The sequence below is a fragment of the Hevea brasiliensis genome, chromosome 1, assembly GCF_030052815.1.
Source record: "Hevea brasiliensis isolate MT/VB/25A 57/8 chromosome 1, ASM3005281v1, whole genome shotgun sequence".
NCBI lineage: Eukaryota > Viridiplantae > Streptophyta > Magnoliopsida > Malpighiales > Euphorbiaceae > Hevea > Hevea brasiliensis.
The window spans coordinates 107,674,251-107,689,487 of record NC_079493.1 but is presented as its reverse complement, the minus strand read 5'-3'; the positions used below and the strand labels follow the sequence as shown (position 1 = coordinate 107,689,487).

Sequence of the window (15,237 nt, the reverse complement as noted above, 5' to 3'; positions counted from 1 at the left end):
GTACCTACACAAAGCCCACAACACGAGGGTTAGTATATAATTTTTATGAAATTTTCTAAACTCATTTAGTGCTCGAAAAAATACTACGAAGTTTCGCGGGACCCATCGAAAAATGGTGTCGAAAAATTTTGAAATTTATATTGCCGCGAAGCTCTCGACGAGTGAAGCGCTCTGGTACTCTCAGTTTTCTCGTTGGATTCACGGTTTGTGAGAAATCTAGCCCAAAAATTTAAAATGGGCTAAAACTTTTCGGACAAAAATTGGGCAAACTGCTCAATGGATTTTGGTGTTCTTGGTATCTATAGAAAGCTCTCGAGGTGTAGATGAAGTTTAACACAAGAACCAGTCCGATCGGTGGCTGGATTGGCCGAATTTTGGCCGAGAAGCCGAAACGGTGCCCGAGCAAGGGAGGATTTCACGCATTGTTTCTGGCCACCTGGAGCGCTGGCCGGCGATGGGGAAGGGTTGGGGCAACGCGCCGGCAAGGTGGGGAGGCTGGGGTGGAGGCTGGTCGGCGAGGGGAGGTGAGAGGAGAGAGAAAACGGGAGGGGAAGGAGGGACGTCGGGCGCACGCGAGGGAGAAAGAAGAAGAAAAAGAAAAGGCCGGTTCGATTCGACCGGTCCGATCCGGTCTGGTTCGATTCGGCCTGTCCGATTCAAGATACAAAATTTTGAATTTTTACTCTGCCTTAGGACCGAAAACGAGGCCCAAAAATTCTGAAAAAAATTCTAGAAAATCCAGAAAAATTCGTAGAGTCTAAATATATTTTTAATTTTGTCACTTGGTCTTTAAATTAATTTTTAAAAATCAACAAAGTTTTATATTTTTGGAAAATCGAACCCAATTTCTAAAATTCGAAAAAATTTCAAATAATTTCCTAAAATTTAAATAAAATAAAATATAATATTAATATTTACTCACAAAATAATAAATTTAAAATTAAGGGTGTTACACTATAAATTTATTTGACATTTCTTAATAATAGTACAGTATATCATATGTATATTGTTTATGTCAAAGAGATATGTACACTTATTTTTAACTGAATATAAACGCCTTCAAATTCAAGGAAGACATGAAAATGATGTGTCATACTTCAGTTGCAGTAGTTTGATGCATGTGCATTTATTAGATGAATTTAATTAAAGGCTAAAACTTGGAGCATGATAAGTAAACTTAAAATATAAGATCAAGGGCAATATTGGGACATTTATATTTATAGAAATAAATTCTAAGATAAATTTAGATGCTTAGAAATTTGCTATGTATAGTAGAAAGTCATATGGACTAAATAATTTAATCAAATTAAAATTGTACAAATGCTCTTAATTAATTCTAAATATTAATTTGTAGAAATTAATTCTAAGCAATTTAATCTTCAAAATAAATTTAATTTTAATCAAGGATTAAGGCTTGCATGGCTTGCATTTCTAACTTTTAACCAAAACTGATTGCTTGAGAGTTTGGAGGAAGAAGTTTTTCTCACATTTAGTGGGTTTTTTTTTTTTTTTTTGGGAATGAAATTGGATGTCCGGAATGGGATAAAAAAAACCATATATAAAGTTATATGAACTTTTTAAGTAAAATAAGCTCTTGTAAAGAAATGGTAAAAATCATTAAAAGTGAAGTTATTAAGTTCTCAAAATAATTAAAACATTGTCAAGTGGACAACATAAAATTACTTCATGCATACAATTGATGCTCAGTAGGCAATTTAAAATCCTAAATATATATGCACATGGAGAATACAAATAGAAGATTTACTTAGAAGTAGAATAAAAATAATTAAGAGTAAAGAAATTTGATGATGTGTACCTGATAGGCTATGTAAAAAATTAAAAGCATTTTTCCAATAGGCATTTGTACACACATATATATATATGACAAACAGAATAATTATTCGAGTACTCATTGCTAATGGCACATTTAAGAGCTTCTCTTGAGTAACAAATCAGTTAGTGTCAAATTTTGTAAATGACAATAAAATCTCATGTAGCTAACAGTATTCTTGTAAATATGATCGCAAAATAAGGCATAAATAATGATGACAAATTTGTGAAATTGACCAAACTTTAAGGCCATTCAATATCAGTAAAAAGGTGGCATGTTACATAATTCTAGGTAAAAATAAAACAACAATAGGTGGTAATATTGTAGAATTTAGCTGCTAAAAAAAATATTGTAGAATTTAGCTTAATCATGTGAGCCCATTAATCAGTCGCCCATTTTGTAATTTTGAGCAAAAAATAGCCTTTTCATCATCAATGAATCAATGGCTCGAGCCAAAATTAACAATGTAGGGTACTTCTCTACATATAAAGGATGACCGAGAGCAATAGGAGCACGCCTAATTGCCTCATCTTAATATTTCGAAGATCAACATTTTTCATAAATTTAAAACTTCAAAAAACAAAGAAATTAAAACGTTCAAGTAGAAATTATTTTTTTCAATCTCACTTGGACAAATAAGAAATAAGATAGATAAGAAATAATGAACAAACCTCTAATTATTTTTAAAGATTCTTAAACAGTGTGATAAACTTTATTGGCTGGGTTGTCACAAACTACAAGCCATCCACTTATCTGATACCATTCTACCAATCTCAATGTAAAATGTGAAAAAAAAAAATTGAAGAAAAGACATGACTTTTTGTGCTGATTCCTACAGACGGTGCCACTGTTGCGGTCCATGGAAATTCCATGTGGGTGTGGACTTGCAAAATAAAAAATAAATGGGTCACAGATCCACTAGATATGAACCCAGTGAGACTCTCCGACGCTCAAGTTAGAACTGAGCTAATATGAGAAAATAGTGTATCAGATTGATTAGGGAGAAGAACATACCTCTATAGATGATCTGATCTCTTTATATAGGATATAAACAATAGTTAGTTATGGTAAGTCAATTATATAATTATATGAATATTATTAGCTAACATAATTCTACCAATATTGATTGTCTTTAATTAAGATTCTTTGTTTTTTATTGAGTGGGTCTTACCGTAGTTGAACCAACTAAATGAATCTCATAGCTGAACCATTAAATATGATCAGACTCATAAACTATTTAAAAACTCGAGTAACTGGATATATATAGTTTGATACAAGATTAACAAGAGAAAATATTTATTACTAATATAGCTGCCCAATATATATATCAAACACCCCATTAATTGTTTAATCTTGTACCAAACACATTCTTAGAAAAGAATAACATACTACAAATAATTGAGCAGCTCAAAACACTTAACACGTAAATTTCTGACCTTCAATTTCTCATAAAATTCTATGGAACTATCATAAACCTAGTAACCTATCAAGTACCAACCAAGTTGGGCAAATGAAGACATGAATAAATAAAATAGAGAAAGATGCAAAGAGTCAAAGGAATGCCATAATCATTCCTTGGCAAAATTTTCCAAAACATTGATGTTGGTTAATGCAACAATACAAGCCATAATGAATGAATAATAAAAGAAAGAGGCTTTGGCCGCTTGTGACAAATTTGGAATTGGTGGGTGAAATTTCACAATTAGATTTGAAAAAATTATTAGGTGTACTTGAGCACTTAATTTTAGAATTCCTTACATTCATAAAAATATGAGTTTTTTCATAAATCATAATAAATGAATTCTACATCTACATGAGCAAAAAAGCACATACTTCATATGTATCGTAGAATTTGCAATTGCATCCCTAGCTCTCTAGTCGATCCTCTAATTGATCCTATCATTAAATTGTGTAGGGTTCACTAAAAAAAAAATTAGATTAGCAACTGACCAAATCAGTTGCTAATATATTATAATCGGTTGTTAATCGATTTAGCAATCGATTCAGTCGGTTGCAATGAGTGCTTGCAAATAGCAACAATCAAATCAGTTATTAAATTAATTAAATTTAAAAAAATAAAACTTTTGGTACAAAACTATCGATTGCTAGCAGCAGCTGATTTTAACAATCAAAATCGGTTGCTAATAACAACTGAAACATAATAGTTACAGAAAATTTAGTGTCTTTAATTTTATAATTTTGCAACCATTTTATAAATCGATTACTATTTGCAACTAATTTAGCAACTGAAAAGTCGGTTGCTAATTTAAAAAAAATTATAAAAAAATTAAATTTTCAAATAATAAATAAAAAATTCAAATGAATAAATTTTTTAAAAAATTACTAAAATAATAAATTATTAATGAAAAATTAGTACTAAAAATTAATATAAAAATATTATAAAAAATTACTAATAATAACTATTATACAAAATATTAACAAAAATTAAATATAAAAAAGATATTTACACGACAAATTACTAAAAAAAATTACCATTTTTATATTATAACAAAAAGAATTACTAAAAATTAATACTACAAATAATTTACTAACAAAAAATATATTTGTACAAAAAATTTTTATTTTATGGCAAAGAAAAATAAATTAAATAAAATAAATGAGAAAAAAAAAAGATGATGAAGAAGAAAAATATGAGAAAGAAAACGATGATAAAAAAAATAGTGGAGAAAGAAAAAAATGATAAAAAAGAAAATAGATAAGAAAGAAAAAGATGATAAAGAAGAAAATATATAATAAAGAAAAAGATAAAAATGAAAATAGATGAGAAAAAAAGAGATAAATAAAATAGATGAGAAAGAAAAAATTATGAAAAAAATATGTTAGAAATGAAAAGATAAATAAAATATATAAGAATAAAAAAGATGACGAAGAAAATGAGAAAAAAGAGAAGAGAGAGAAAAAAAAAGAGAAGTGGAGAAAGAAAATAAATAGTGGGGAAAGAAAATGAGTAGTAGTTTATATAAATGAATTAGCAACTTATTTTAGCAATTGATTATCGGTTGCTAATAGAGAAAAAAAAAATGAGAAGTGGAGAAAGAAAATAATTAGTGGGAAAGAAAATGAGTAGTGGTTTATATAAATGAATTAGCAACCGATTTTAGCAATCGATTATCGATTGCTAATTTCTTTTAAAAATTGGAAGAAAATTTTAGGGAGAGATGATTTTGCAATCGATTCATAATCGGTTACAAAAATCAGTTCGTATTAGTAACCAATTAGCAAATCAATTACAAATCAAAATAATAATAAAAAAAAAGCACCGAAAAGTTTTTGGGGGAAAAAATTGGTTTCAAAACAACAACTAATTCGCAAATTGATTGCAAATCAAAATAAAAAAACCAAAACAAAGGGCGAAAATTTTTTAGGGGAAAAATCGGTTGCAAAATCAATTGCTATCGGTTTCAAAAATCAGTTGTTTTTTGTAACCGATTTGCAAATTGATTGCAAATCAAAAAAAGAAAAAAAAATTAGGAGAAATTTTTAGGGGAAAAAACTGGTTGTAAAAATCAGTTCTCATTAGCAACTAATTTGTAAATTAGTTAAAAATCCGAAAAAAGAAAACAAAAACTTGGGTGGGAATTTTTGGGAGAAAAATTTAGAAACTGGTTTGAATTTAGTTGCAAAAATTGATTGCTATTAGCAATCGATAAGGAATTATTTGTAAATAATAATTGATTTTAGCGATTGATTGCAAATCGGTTATTAATAGTAACCTATTTTTACAACCGATTACAAATCAATTGCTAATTCTGAAGTCAATGAAAATAATTTTTTAATTTAGCAATCAATTCTCTATCGTATGTTATGACAGGCATGCAAATTTAAGGCACATTCATAAATCGCACAATCACACAGTATAGAAAAGAGAAGAAGAATAATATATAATTTAACGTAGTTAAACCGTAATGTCTACATCCATAAGCAAGATAAGAGAAAAAAGTTTCACTATAATAAAAAGAGCAAGATACAGTCATTTAAAACTCTCAAACCCTAACCCAGTGTGTTTCCCAAATATCTCACAACTCTATCACAAATGGTAAAATATTACAATGTTTACACTAGTTCATACTGTGGGAGCGTTGCTCCCACAACCACAAAGAGATTATTGGTGGGCTTTGGGCCCAGGCCTCTCAGCCTGTGCCATCCGCTACCACCACAGATCTTATTTTTTATCCTAATCGGGTCGCAATGCTAAACTTTCGGGTCGAGTCATAATTCGGGTACATGAAACATATCCAAAATTCAAGTCACAAAAATAACAGTATATTTAAAATTTTTCTAATATTGATTAGCAACCAATTATAAATCAATTATTAATAATAACTGATAAAAATCGATTTAGTAACATATTCTTGAATCAGTTACTAAATTAAAAATTAACAATTTAAAAAAAAATAATCAATTGCTAAATTAAAAATTAACTATTTAAAAAAAATAAATTATAAATTAATTATAAAATTGATTGCTAATAGCAACCGATTTCAATCGATTATAATAATTGATTACAAAACTAATTATTTTTTGCAGTGTTTGTTAATTAATTTAGATATCTATAGCTCGTTATCTTATAACAGTGCGTCATCATTGCCTTAAAGCTAATAAATTTATATCTTTCATGTGAACTAGTTAATAATGATATTTGATGCACATGTAACAGAATTTTGTTGCTCGGTTAATAATATTAATATTAAATAATTTTAATATTATTTTGTTTGAAAGTTTTCCAATCTATAATTTAAAAAAAATGAATATAAAAGGTTAATATATATATTTTGCAAGAAGATATTTTCAAGAGAATGTCACGTGATATTCTCTTTTATAATATTATCACGTAGCTAACACATGATATCCTGTATTGCCAATCAATAATATTTTATAAAATTTTAATTTATCGTCTAAATTTATCTTTAATACTTCTTTTTTTTTTTTTTTAGTGAAGTCTAACCCCAAACTTTATTTAGTCCCATCACACACTCTGACTTTTATTTTGTGGTATTATTAAACCCCTACTGTTCTAGGTAGCAATGTGCATGAATTAACATCCAGTTGAGCGATTGAAAAGTAAAAAAAAAAAATGATGACATGGCATTGATAAATTAAAAAAAATACTAAAACTTAGCTCCTTTCTCCTACATCTTCTCTCTCCTAGGGATTTAAAATCCCTTACCACCATTGCTGCAGAGAATTGTAATTTTTCCCTCTCATCTTCTCAAACCAGAGATAAGCTCACATTTTTCTTCATGTTAGATTGTTTTTCCTTATTAACCATCCACTATATCAAATAGTCTTTTGCTAGAGACCTATATCAAAGACTACAATGAGTAAAATCACTTGTTTCATGTGATCAAGACTATCCCTTGTGTCACTAAAAAGCTTGAGTGGATGGTCAGATAGATCGACGACCCAAAGATTTTCATAGAGAGGTTGATCGTTTTTGCCTATGTGGAAAGGATAATTTTTCTCTAATTTCTACGTGATATTCTGGCTAAAAAGGTGCGAGTCAATGATGGGATTAACATTCTCAAACGAATGATCTCGCAAGACAGAGGCTTGCGTTGCAATTTTGCTTACTTGCTATACAAGTTGTTGAGGAAGAAGTTGAGTAAGGAGCATGTGAAGGGGATAGTGCACCTCCTTATGCATTGGTGGGGAAAAATGGAGAGCTGATGAGCTAATACATTGAGTTTCTGGTGGATAGATTGTTGGGTTTGCTTGGGTGTGGGAAGATCTACAATGTGGCTAACCTATTTGATTGATGGAGTAAATTTTGCTAGAAAGAAAGATGAATTTCTTTTAGAAGAAAGTGAAAGATGAATTTCTTTTAGAAGAAAGTGTTTCAGATATTTTTTGGTATGTCAGATATTGAGTGTATTACCTAGTTTGCATTTTTGACCTCTGAAATCAAATGATTGTGAAAACTGATTTTACTGTACGCAGCTTTGTCAATTACACAATTAATTGAATATAAGGGATTGATTTGATTGCTTGAACAATGAATACAATGCCTTTGAAAAGTAAATATAAGGCTTTTGTAAATTAAATGCGACAGTTGAAAAATTAAATGCTGATAAAAGTAAAGGATAGATTGACTATTAGAGTCGGATTTGATTGATTGGTTGAGTGTAGGAGTGAGCATATTTCGGCTCAAATTGAAAAATCGAACTGAATAGAATCAATTCGGTTCAATCAGTTCGATTTTAAAATTCAATCGGTTCGGTTCGATTTATATTATAAAAATTTCGGTTATTTTGATTCTGTTCTATTTTGAAGAGAAAAAAATCAGTTAAACCAAACAGAATCAAATAGTAATTTTATATATTCAAATTGAATCAAATCGAACCAAATCAATTTTTGAATTGATTTATTTTTATGGAGAATTTATGAATTATATTTAATTTTATATATATATATATATATATTGTTTAATTTCATTTATTAATAATTATTAGGTTCAAATCAAAGTCAAAATTAGACCAAATAACTTGAAAATCAAGTCTAAATTAAAAAATTAATCAAAAATCAAAACCGATTAATTTGAACAGAATCGAACTGAAATAAAGTGGTTTGGTTTGATACGATTTTTCATCCATTTCGATTCGGTTCAATTTCTAAAATATATAATTCAATTTTTATAATTTAATTCGGTTCGATTCGGTTTGAACCGAATGCTCACCCTTAATTGAGTGGGGGGCTTTCATGTTGCTAGCTATTTGATATTTACAATTCTTCTTACAAGTACCTAGAAGAGTCTGAAAGATCCATCTTCATGTTCTACAATTGATGAAAGTTATCTTCCCACTATTTGTAAGACTATAACCTCTCTTAACTTCTCATAACCTTCTTTAATTGCTTTCCTAGCTAACCACCCATATCGACTAACTTCTTTTGATATTTATCTCCACCAAGATTTATCCACTAATTTATCTGAGACTTTTAATTAATTAAATTAATTTAATAAAAAATTAATTTAATTAATAATGGGCTTAAACACAAAAAGTCACTTTTTTGGTGTGAATAGAAAGTAGTATTAGAAGGCAACGATTATGTCCAGCTTTAATGGAAATGATGGGATCCAAAAATTTTAAGATGAATGAGATACATGTATGTAATATCAAAAGAAGTTAGTCGATAAATTTGCGGATGTTACTAATTTTTTTTATAAAATTTAGAGATAAATTTTAGTAAACACTAAAAGAAATCTTTCCTCTTTAGTAAACACTTCAAGAATTTCTTACCAAGGAGATGATAATAAAATTCGTCTCCATAAATTAAAAATTAAAAATTATATCATCTTTATAGTTGTCATTTTTATTATTTAAACAGTGTAAGATGCTCTTCATATTTATAAGTCCATATATAAATTCATGACTTTTATTAATTAAAAAATTATAATTTTATTAGATTTAAATTTCATATTTTAAATTTTTCATCAAACACGAGGACATTGAATTTGCCAATGATTACATTTTTAAGGAGAAAATTGTATGCCTTAGGCTTTTACGGGCTTTTGGCAAAAAAGGTGTAATAAAAAATACAATAATATAAAAAAAGAGTGAGTTTAAAAATAATTATCAAAAAGGGGTGAATTATACTGAGTTGAACGAGATGAGTATGTGACGCTAACTATAATAGCGTTTTTAAGATCCGGATGCTATTTAAAATGGCGTCTGCATCAAAAATTTAAAAGGAGAGCTGGACGCTATTCAAAATAGCGTCTAACTTTCCTTGAAATAATAAAAAATTAATTTAAAAAAAGTTTAAAGGTTGGACGCTACTTATAGTAGGGTCTAACTTTTTTTTTAATTTTTAATAATTTTATTTTATATTTTAAATAAAATATAAATATTATTTTAATAAATAAAATTATAATATATAATATTATATATTATAATATTTTTATTATAAATATTATTTTTTAATTTAAAATTAAATTAAAATTTAATAAAATAAAAAATTAAAATTAAAAAATTAATAATTAAAAAAATTTAAAAAAAGTTGGATGCTAGCGTCTAACTTTTTTTTTAAATTTAATTATTTTATTTTATATTTTAAATAAATTAAAAATATTATTTTAATAAATAAAATTATAATAATTAATATTATATATTATAATATTTTTAATTATTTTATTTTATATTTTAAATAAATTAAAAATATTATTTTAATAAATAAAATTATAATATTTAATATATATTATAATATTTTTATTATAAATATTATATTTTTAATTTAAAATTAAATTAAAATTTATTAAAATTAAAAATTAAAAATTAAAATTAAAAGAAAATAAATAATTAAAAAAGTTTTAAAAAAATTGAACGCGACTTGTAGTCTAATTTTTTTCAATTATTTTATTTTATATTTTTATTATAATTTTTTAATATTTTTATTTTTTTATTTTGTTATAAAATATAAAATAAAATAATTAAATTATAATATATAATATTAATTATTATAATTTTATTTATTAAAATAATATTTTTAATTTATTTAAAATATAAAATAAAATAATTAAAAATTTAAAGAAAAGTTGGACGCTAATTAAGCAGCGTCCAACTTTTCTTAAATTTTTTTGATTATTTATTTTTTAATTTTAATTTTTAATTTTATTAAATTTTAATTTAATTTTAAATTAAAAAATAATATTTATAATACAAATATTATAATATATAATATTACATATTATAATTTTATTTATTAAAATAATATTTATATTTTATTTAAAATATAAAATAAAATTATTAAAAATTAAAAAAAAGGTTGGACGAGTATCCAACCTTTAAACTTTTTTTTAATTAATTTTTTATTATTTCAAGAAAAGTTGGACACTATTTTAAATAGCGTCCAGCTCTCCTTTTAAATTTTTGATGTGGACGCTATTTTGAATGGCGTCCGAACTTTAAAAATGCTATTATAGTAAGCGTCGCACACTCACTTCGTCTTCATTCCTTTTTAATAATTATTTTTAAACTTATTTTTTTTTATATATTATATTTTTTATTACACTTTTTTTTATCAAAAGCCCAGCTTTTACCTTGTACTAGTAACAAATTTTAGGTTGGAAAGTAAGAGAGAGAGAGAGAGTCCAAAATCTCACATAGAACAAACAACTTTTGAAATTTGAGAAACTTGAGCGCCACGATGTGTCCCCAAATCAATTCAAGTGTACATTTCCTTTGCCACCGATTTATTTCCCATTTAGTACATACCATCCAAAATAATTCTGTTGCATTTTAATTCTTCAAAAATTTACTTTTCATTTTCCTTCAAGGTAAACCTTTTGCAATAAGAGGAAGACAAAAGTATAAATCATTCCCTTTTCATATAATTTTTTATTAGAATTAATCATAAATTAGTCCTTATAACATATAAATTAAAAACTTTAATAAATTTTCGTATTTTTATGAGAAATATTTAATGTTTGATATTTGATTCCATCAAAAGAATGGTCCCTTCTTTCAAATTTGTTATTAATTTGCGTACCATCTTTTTAATTTAAAACAATTAAGTCTTTTAAAATTTATTTTATTAACATAATGGTTTCTTCATTTAAATTTTATATATAAGAAATTATCTATATTATATTTAAAATACTAGAAATAATTATATTTTAATCATAAATAGTTATATATTACAAATAACTATATAATTAAAATAATATAATTATTTATTAACTTAAATAACATATAATTATTTAAATATAAAAATAAAAATAATTAATTACAAAATAATATGCTTTTCTAAATTCTTAATTTTTGTTGCAGTCTATAATTTTGTAAATAAATTATTTTACTTATAGCGATATCAAATAAATAATTAGAAAAATTCTTTTAATGTCATTTTTCGAGAAAAATAATTATACAAGAAAGCTATTTTTATATTTGATTTAACATAATTTATTTTAACAATACATAATTATACATAAATGTAATGTACAATTTATAAATTTTTAAGAAAAATATTTGTTAATCTAATATTTAACTTATTTATGTAAATATATATATTTTAAATTCATTATTTTATATTTATTAATATTATTAACAAATATTTATTATAGCAATTATTTTGTATTTAATAAAAATATATATTCGGTAATTATGTAATTTTTTTTTAACAAATAAGTAAAATTTTTAATATAGTTTAAAGATTAATAATAATAATAATAATTATTATTATTATTATTATTATTATTATTATTATTATTATTATTATTATTTGAAAATTGAAAGTGGTTTGAATTGCCTTAGGGATAGTGATTTGTGGACCTCCAAATGATGTTTGTTCTTTGAAGGTGATAAAGTATTTTTAAGAATTTTGGTAATTATAGTTTAGACCCACCTCTCTTCTTTTGCTACAATTTTAATTGCAGACAAAAAAAATTTTTAAAAATTCAATGGGATCCATCCGTCATTGGATTTTTCATTTAAAAGCCATTCTTCTTACCATGTTTTACAGATTTTTTTTAATTATTATTTTTTAAGTGCATTCAATAGCTATTATTAGATGATAATTTTAGACACGTAAACAAAAATAAAGGATGATTGTTATGTTTATCCACATTTCTATTGTATAAATCACTTTATGACATATTAATTGTTATGCCGTGTCATCGGACAGAGCTTGAAGATAATATCTAAAAGAATAATTAAAAAAATATATATTTTCTTATATTTATAAATACTTAGATAAATGATCTCTTTTTTCATGCAGTTACTCGTGACTACTTCTATATCGATTTTCTTTTTATTTTTATTATTTTCTTGTTTTTTATTTTCTAATAATTTCTCAAATCTAGATTCATTTAGAATAGATCTAAGTTTCTCTCCATAGATTTGTATCCTTTAAAAATAGATTTGAGATTTTTTCCTCAATATTAAAGTCCTACTTTTCCTTCTTATTGAGGTTTTATTTTTTTTTTCCCCTTAGTAAGATTTTGTTTTTATCCCTTGGTAAAATTTTGTTTATTTTTTTTCAATATTTGAATGTATAATTTGACAATTTGAAATACAACGTAAATTATTGATTTCTTATTGATTATTATTTGTTAGTTTTACAACCATTGCAAGTGCACGGATCGCTAACAAATAATAAAGTGATGAGTAGAGTATCGTTTTCACGAGGACCGTGTTTAGTATTAAACTATAGTGATTTTAATTATCTAGACAATCGAGTTATAGAGAAATAATAATTAAATCTAAACTAAAAGAAATAAAGTCCAAAACAATTATCTAAACTAAAATATCAATGGGTGAAAACAACCCAGAGTTAGGAGTTCACACTTCAATCAATTGTGAAATCAATCTAATTCATTCAATAAATGGGAGATTTTTACTTTGATGGAAATTAATCATAAGGTATCCTAGATCCTTTCTCATGGTATCTAAAGTGTATTTCAATTAGAGCCAAACTCTACTTTCATTGGTGATTAGTCCTAACAAAAACCCTTTGAGATCTATGATTAATTTTGGAACTCCACAAAAGTTATCAGCCTATCTCTATGTCAGATTTCCTAGGTTCAAAATCTTGATTTCCCAATTCTAATCTTCACATCTCAATTCATCAATCAGTATCTTAGATCATGGCTAGGTGGGTACTAACACATAGCATGCAATGAGAACACAAGAGATTAAATCAAAGAATAAAATTCTCAATGTATTAAATAAAATCAAATAAGATTCATAATTAAATTGAGAGTGCTACACTCTAACCCTAGAATAAAGAAGCTGCTCACACATTGTGAGTTTTACAATCAAGTTTATAAAAAGATAAAGAGAAGACATAAGAAAAAAATAGAGTGAAAGAACCCAGAAGGAGAATTGCGCCTTGGACTTTTGAAACTTCAGTTGAAAATCCCCTCTAGCGATCTTGCAGATCTTGTTTCTCCCTTACCTCCCTTGAAGTTGATGTGCCTCCTTGAATGTAAATTGGCTCCCCCTCTCAATTCTTGACTTGTTATATTTATATCTAGTGTAAAAACCCTAGTTTCAGAGTCTTAAAATCCTTAGGAGTCCATTTGGGTCGGGTTGGAAGAAAGAAAAGTCGCATCAGAATTTCTGTCAGGGCATTTTACACCGGGCGTGTAGTGTTACAAGCCCCACCTTGTGTAACTTTTTGCCACTTCAGTTTTTTAGCGTTCTTTCATCCAGAATGTTACACAGGGTGCAGGAAATTACACGGGTGTATTTACATGGGCCATGTAATGTTTTTGGCCCTATATTCTTCATGTTTTGACCCCCAAATCTCTTCTAAACTCATCTTTGATTCTAGAACCACATAAAAACACCTGATAAAATATAAAAAATCAATAAATTGAGTTGGATTAACATGTTTTCTAAAATAATACTAAAAACACGTAAAAATAAACATGAAAGGAGACTAAATGCCAACTAAATGCAATGAATGTTAACCTTAAATGTCTATATAATTTCACATCATCAAATACTCCCAAACTCAAACCTTTGCTTGCCCTCAACCAAACCAAAACTTTAAAAAAAAAACTCATTGGGGTACCTAGAAACATAACCAAAAACTTAACTGGCGCATAATTGAACACTCTTCAACCTTCATACCAAATTCCCACTTTTAAGGCATAAAGCCTTAATAGTTGCTTGCTAGAACCTCATTCCCTTTATGGTGTTTCAACTAATTATTCTTCTATACAAGGCCATTAATAAGTCACAAATAGCATGTTTCATCAGGATAGACTTAAGAAACACTTACTCCCCAAATTTGCCTCTATTATAGGTAATTGTGATGAAGTGACTCAATTCCAACTCCATAGGTATATCTCAATTTCCTATCTCCACTAGTGTAGCATACACTTTTCAAAAGATCAAAAGGTCTTTAAAAAGAGTTGTAATGGAGCTAAAGGGATAATGACTTAGTTGCCAATGAAAGATTTTTAGGGAATGCAAATATGAGGATAGCCTTTATGCATAAAATACTAAGTATACTAAGTTTGTTTCTACTGATTTTGTATGGAGAAGAGGGGCTTTTGGTTTTTATAGTGCTAAGTATGCCTCCGTGGTACTTCCTTTTTTTTGAATCAAACCTCTCCCCCAAACCCATTGCTTTTGCTAGGTTGGAGAGGGATTTTTTTTTCTTCTTTTTCTTTTTTTTTTTTTGTTTTTTCTTTTATTTCAATTGCATACTTGCACTCTTTCTTAAGTTTTACATCCTCTCTCCTTATTTTCTTTGGCATCTAGCAAGCTTTTTACTTTGTTCATTAGGCTTCCTCAAAAGGGTAAGGTAGGTGTTTAGGCTAGGGGCTAGGTAAATAATATGGGTAAGTAATAAATTCTAAAGGATAAATATAGGCTACAAGTTGACTGCAAGGGATATATATTTTAATTATGGGTGATTAAAGCTTAGTAAAGCTATATCAA

The 15,237-nt window shown here is 26.7% G+C and overlaps 1 pseudogene; it reads left to right on the top strand.

The window, feature by feature from the left end:
* Positions 1 to 454: 454 nt before the first annotated feature.
* Positions 455 to 7,718, top strand: LOC131183248 (ribonucleoside-diphosphate reductase small chain C-like; annotated as a pseudogene).
* Positions 7,719 to 15,237: the final 7,519 nt, after the last annotated feature.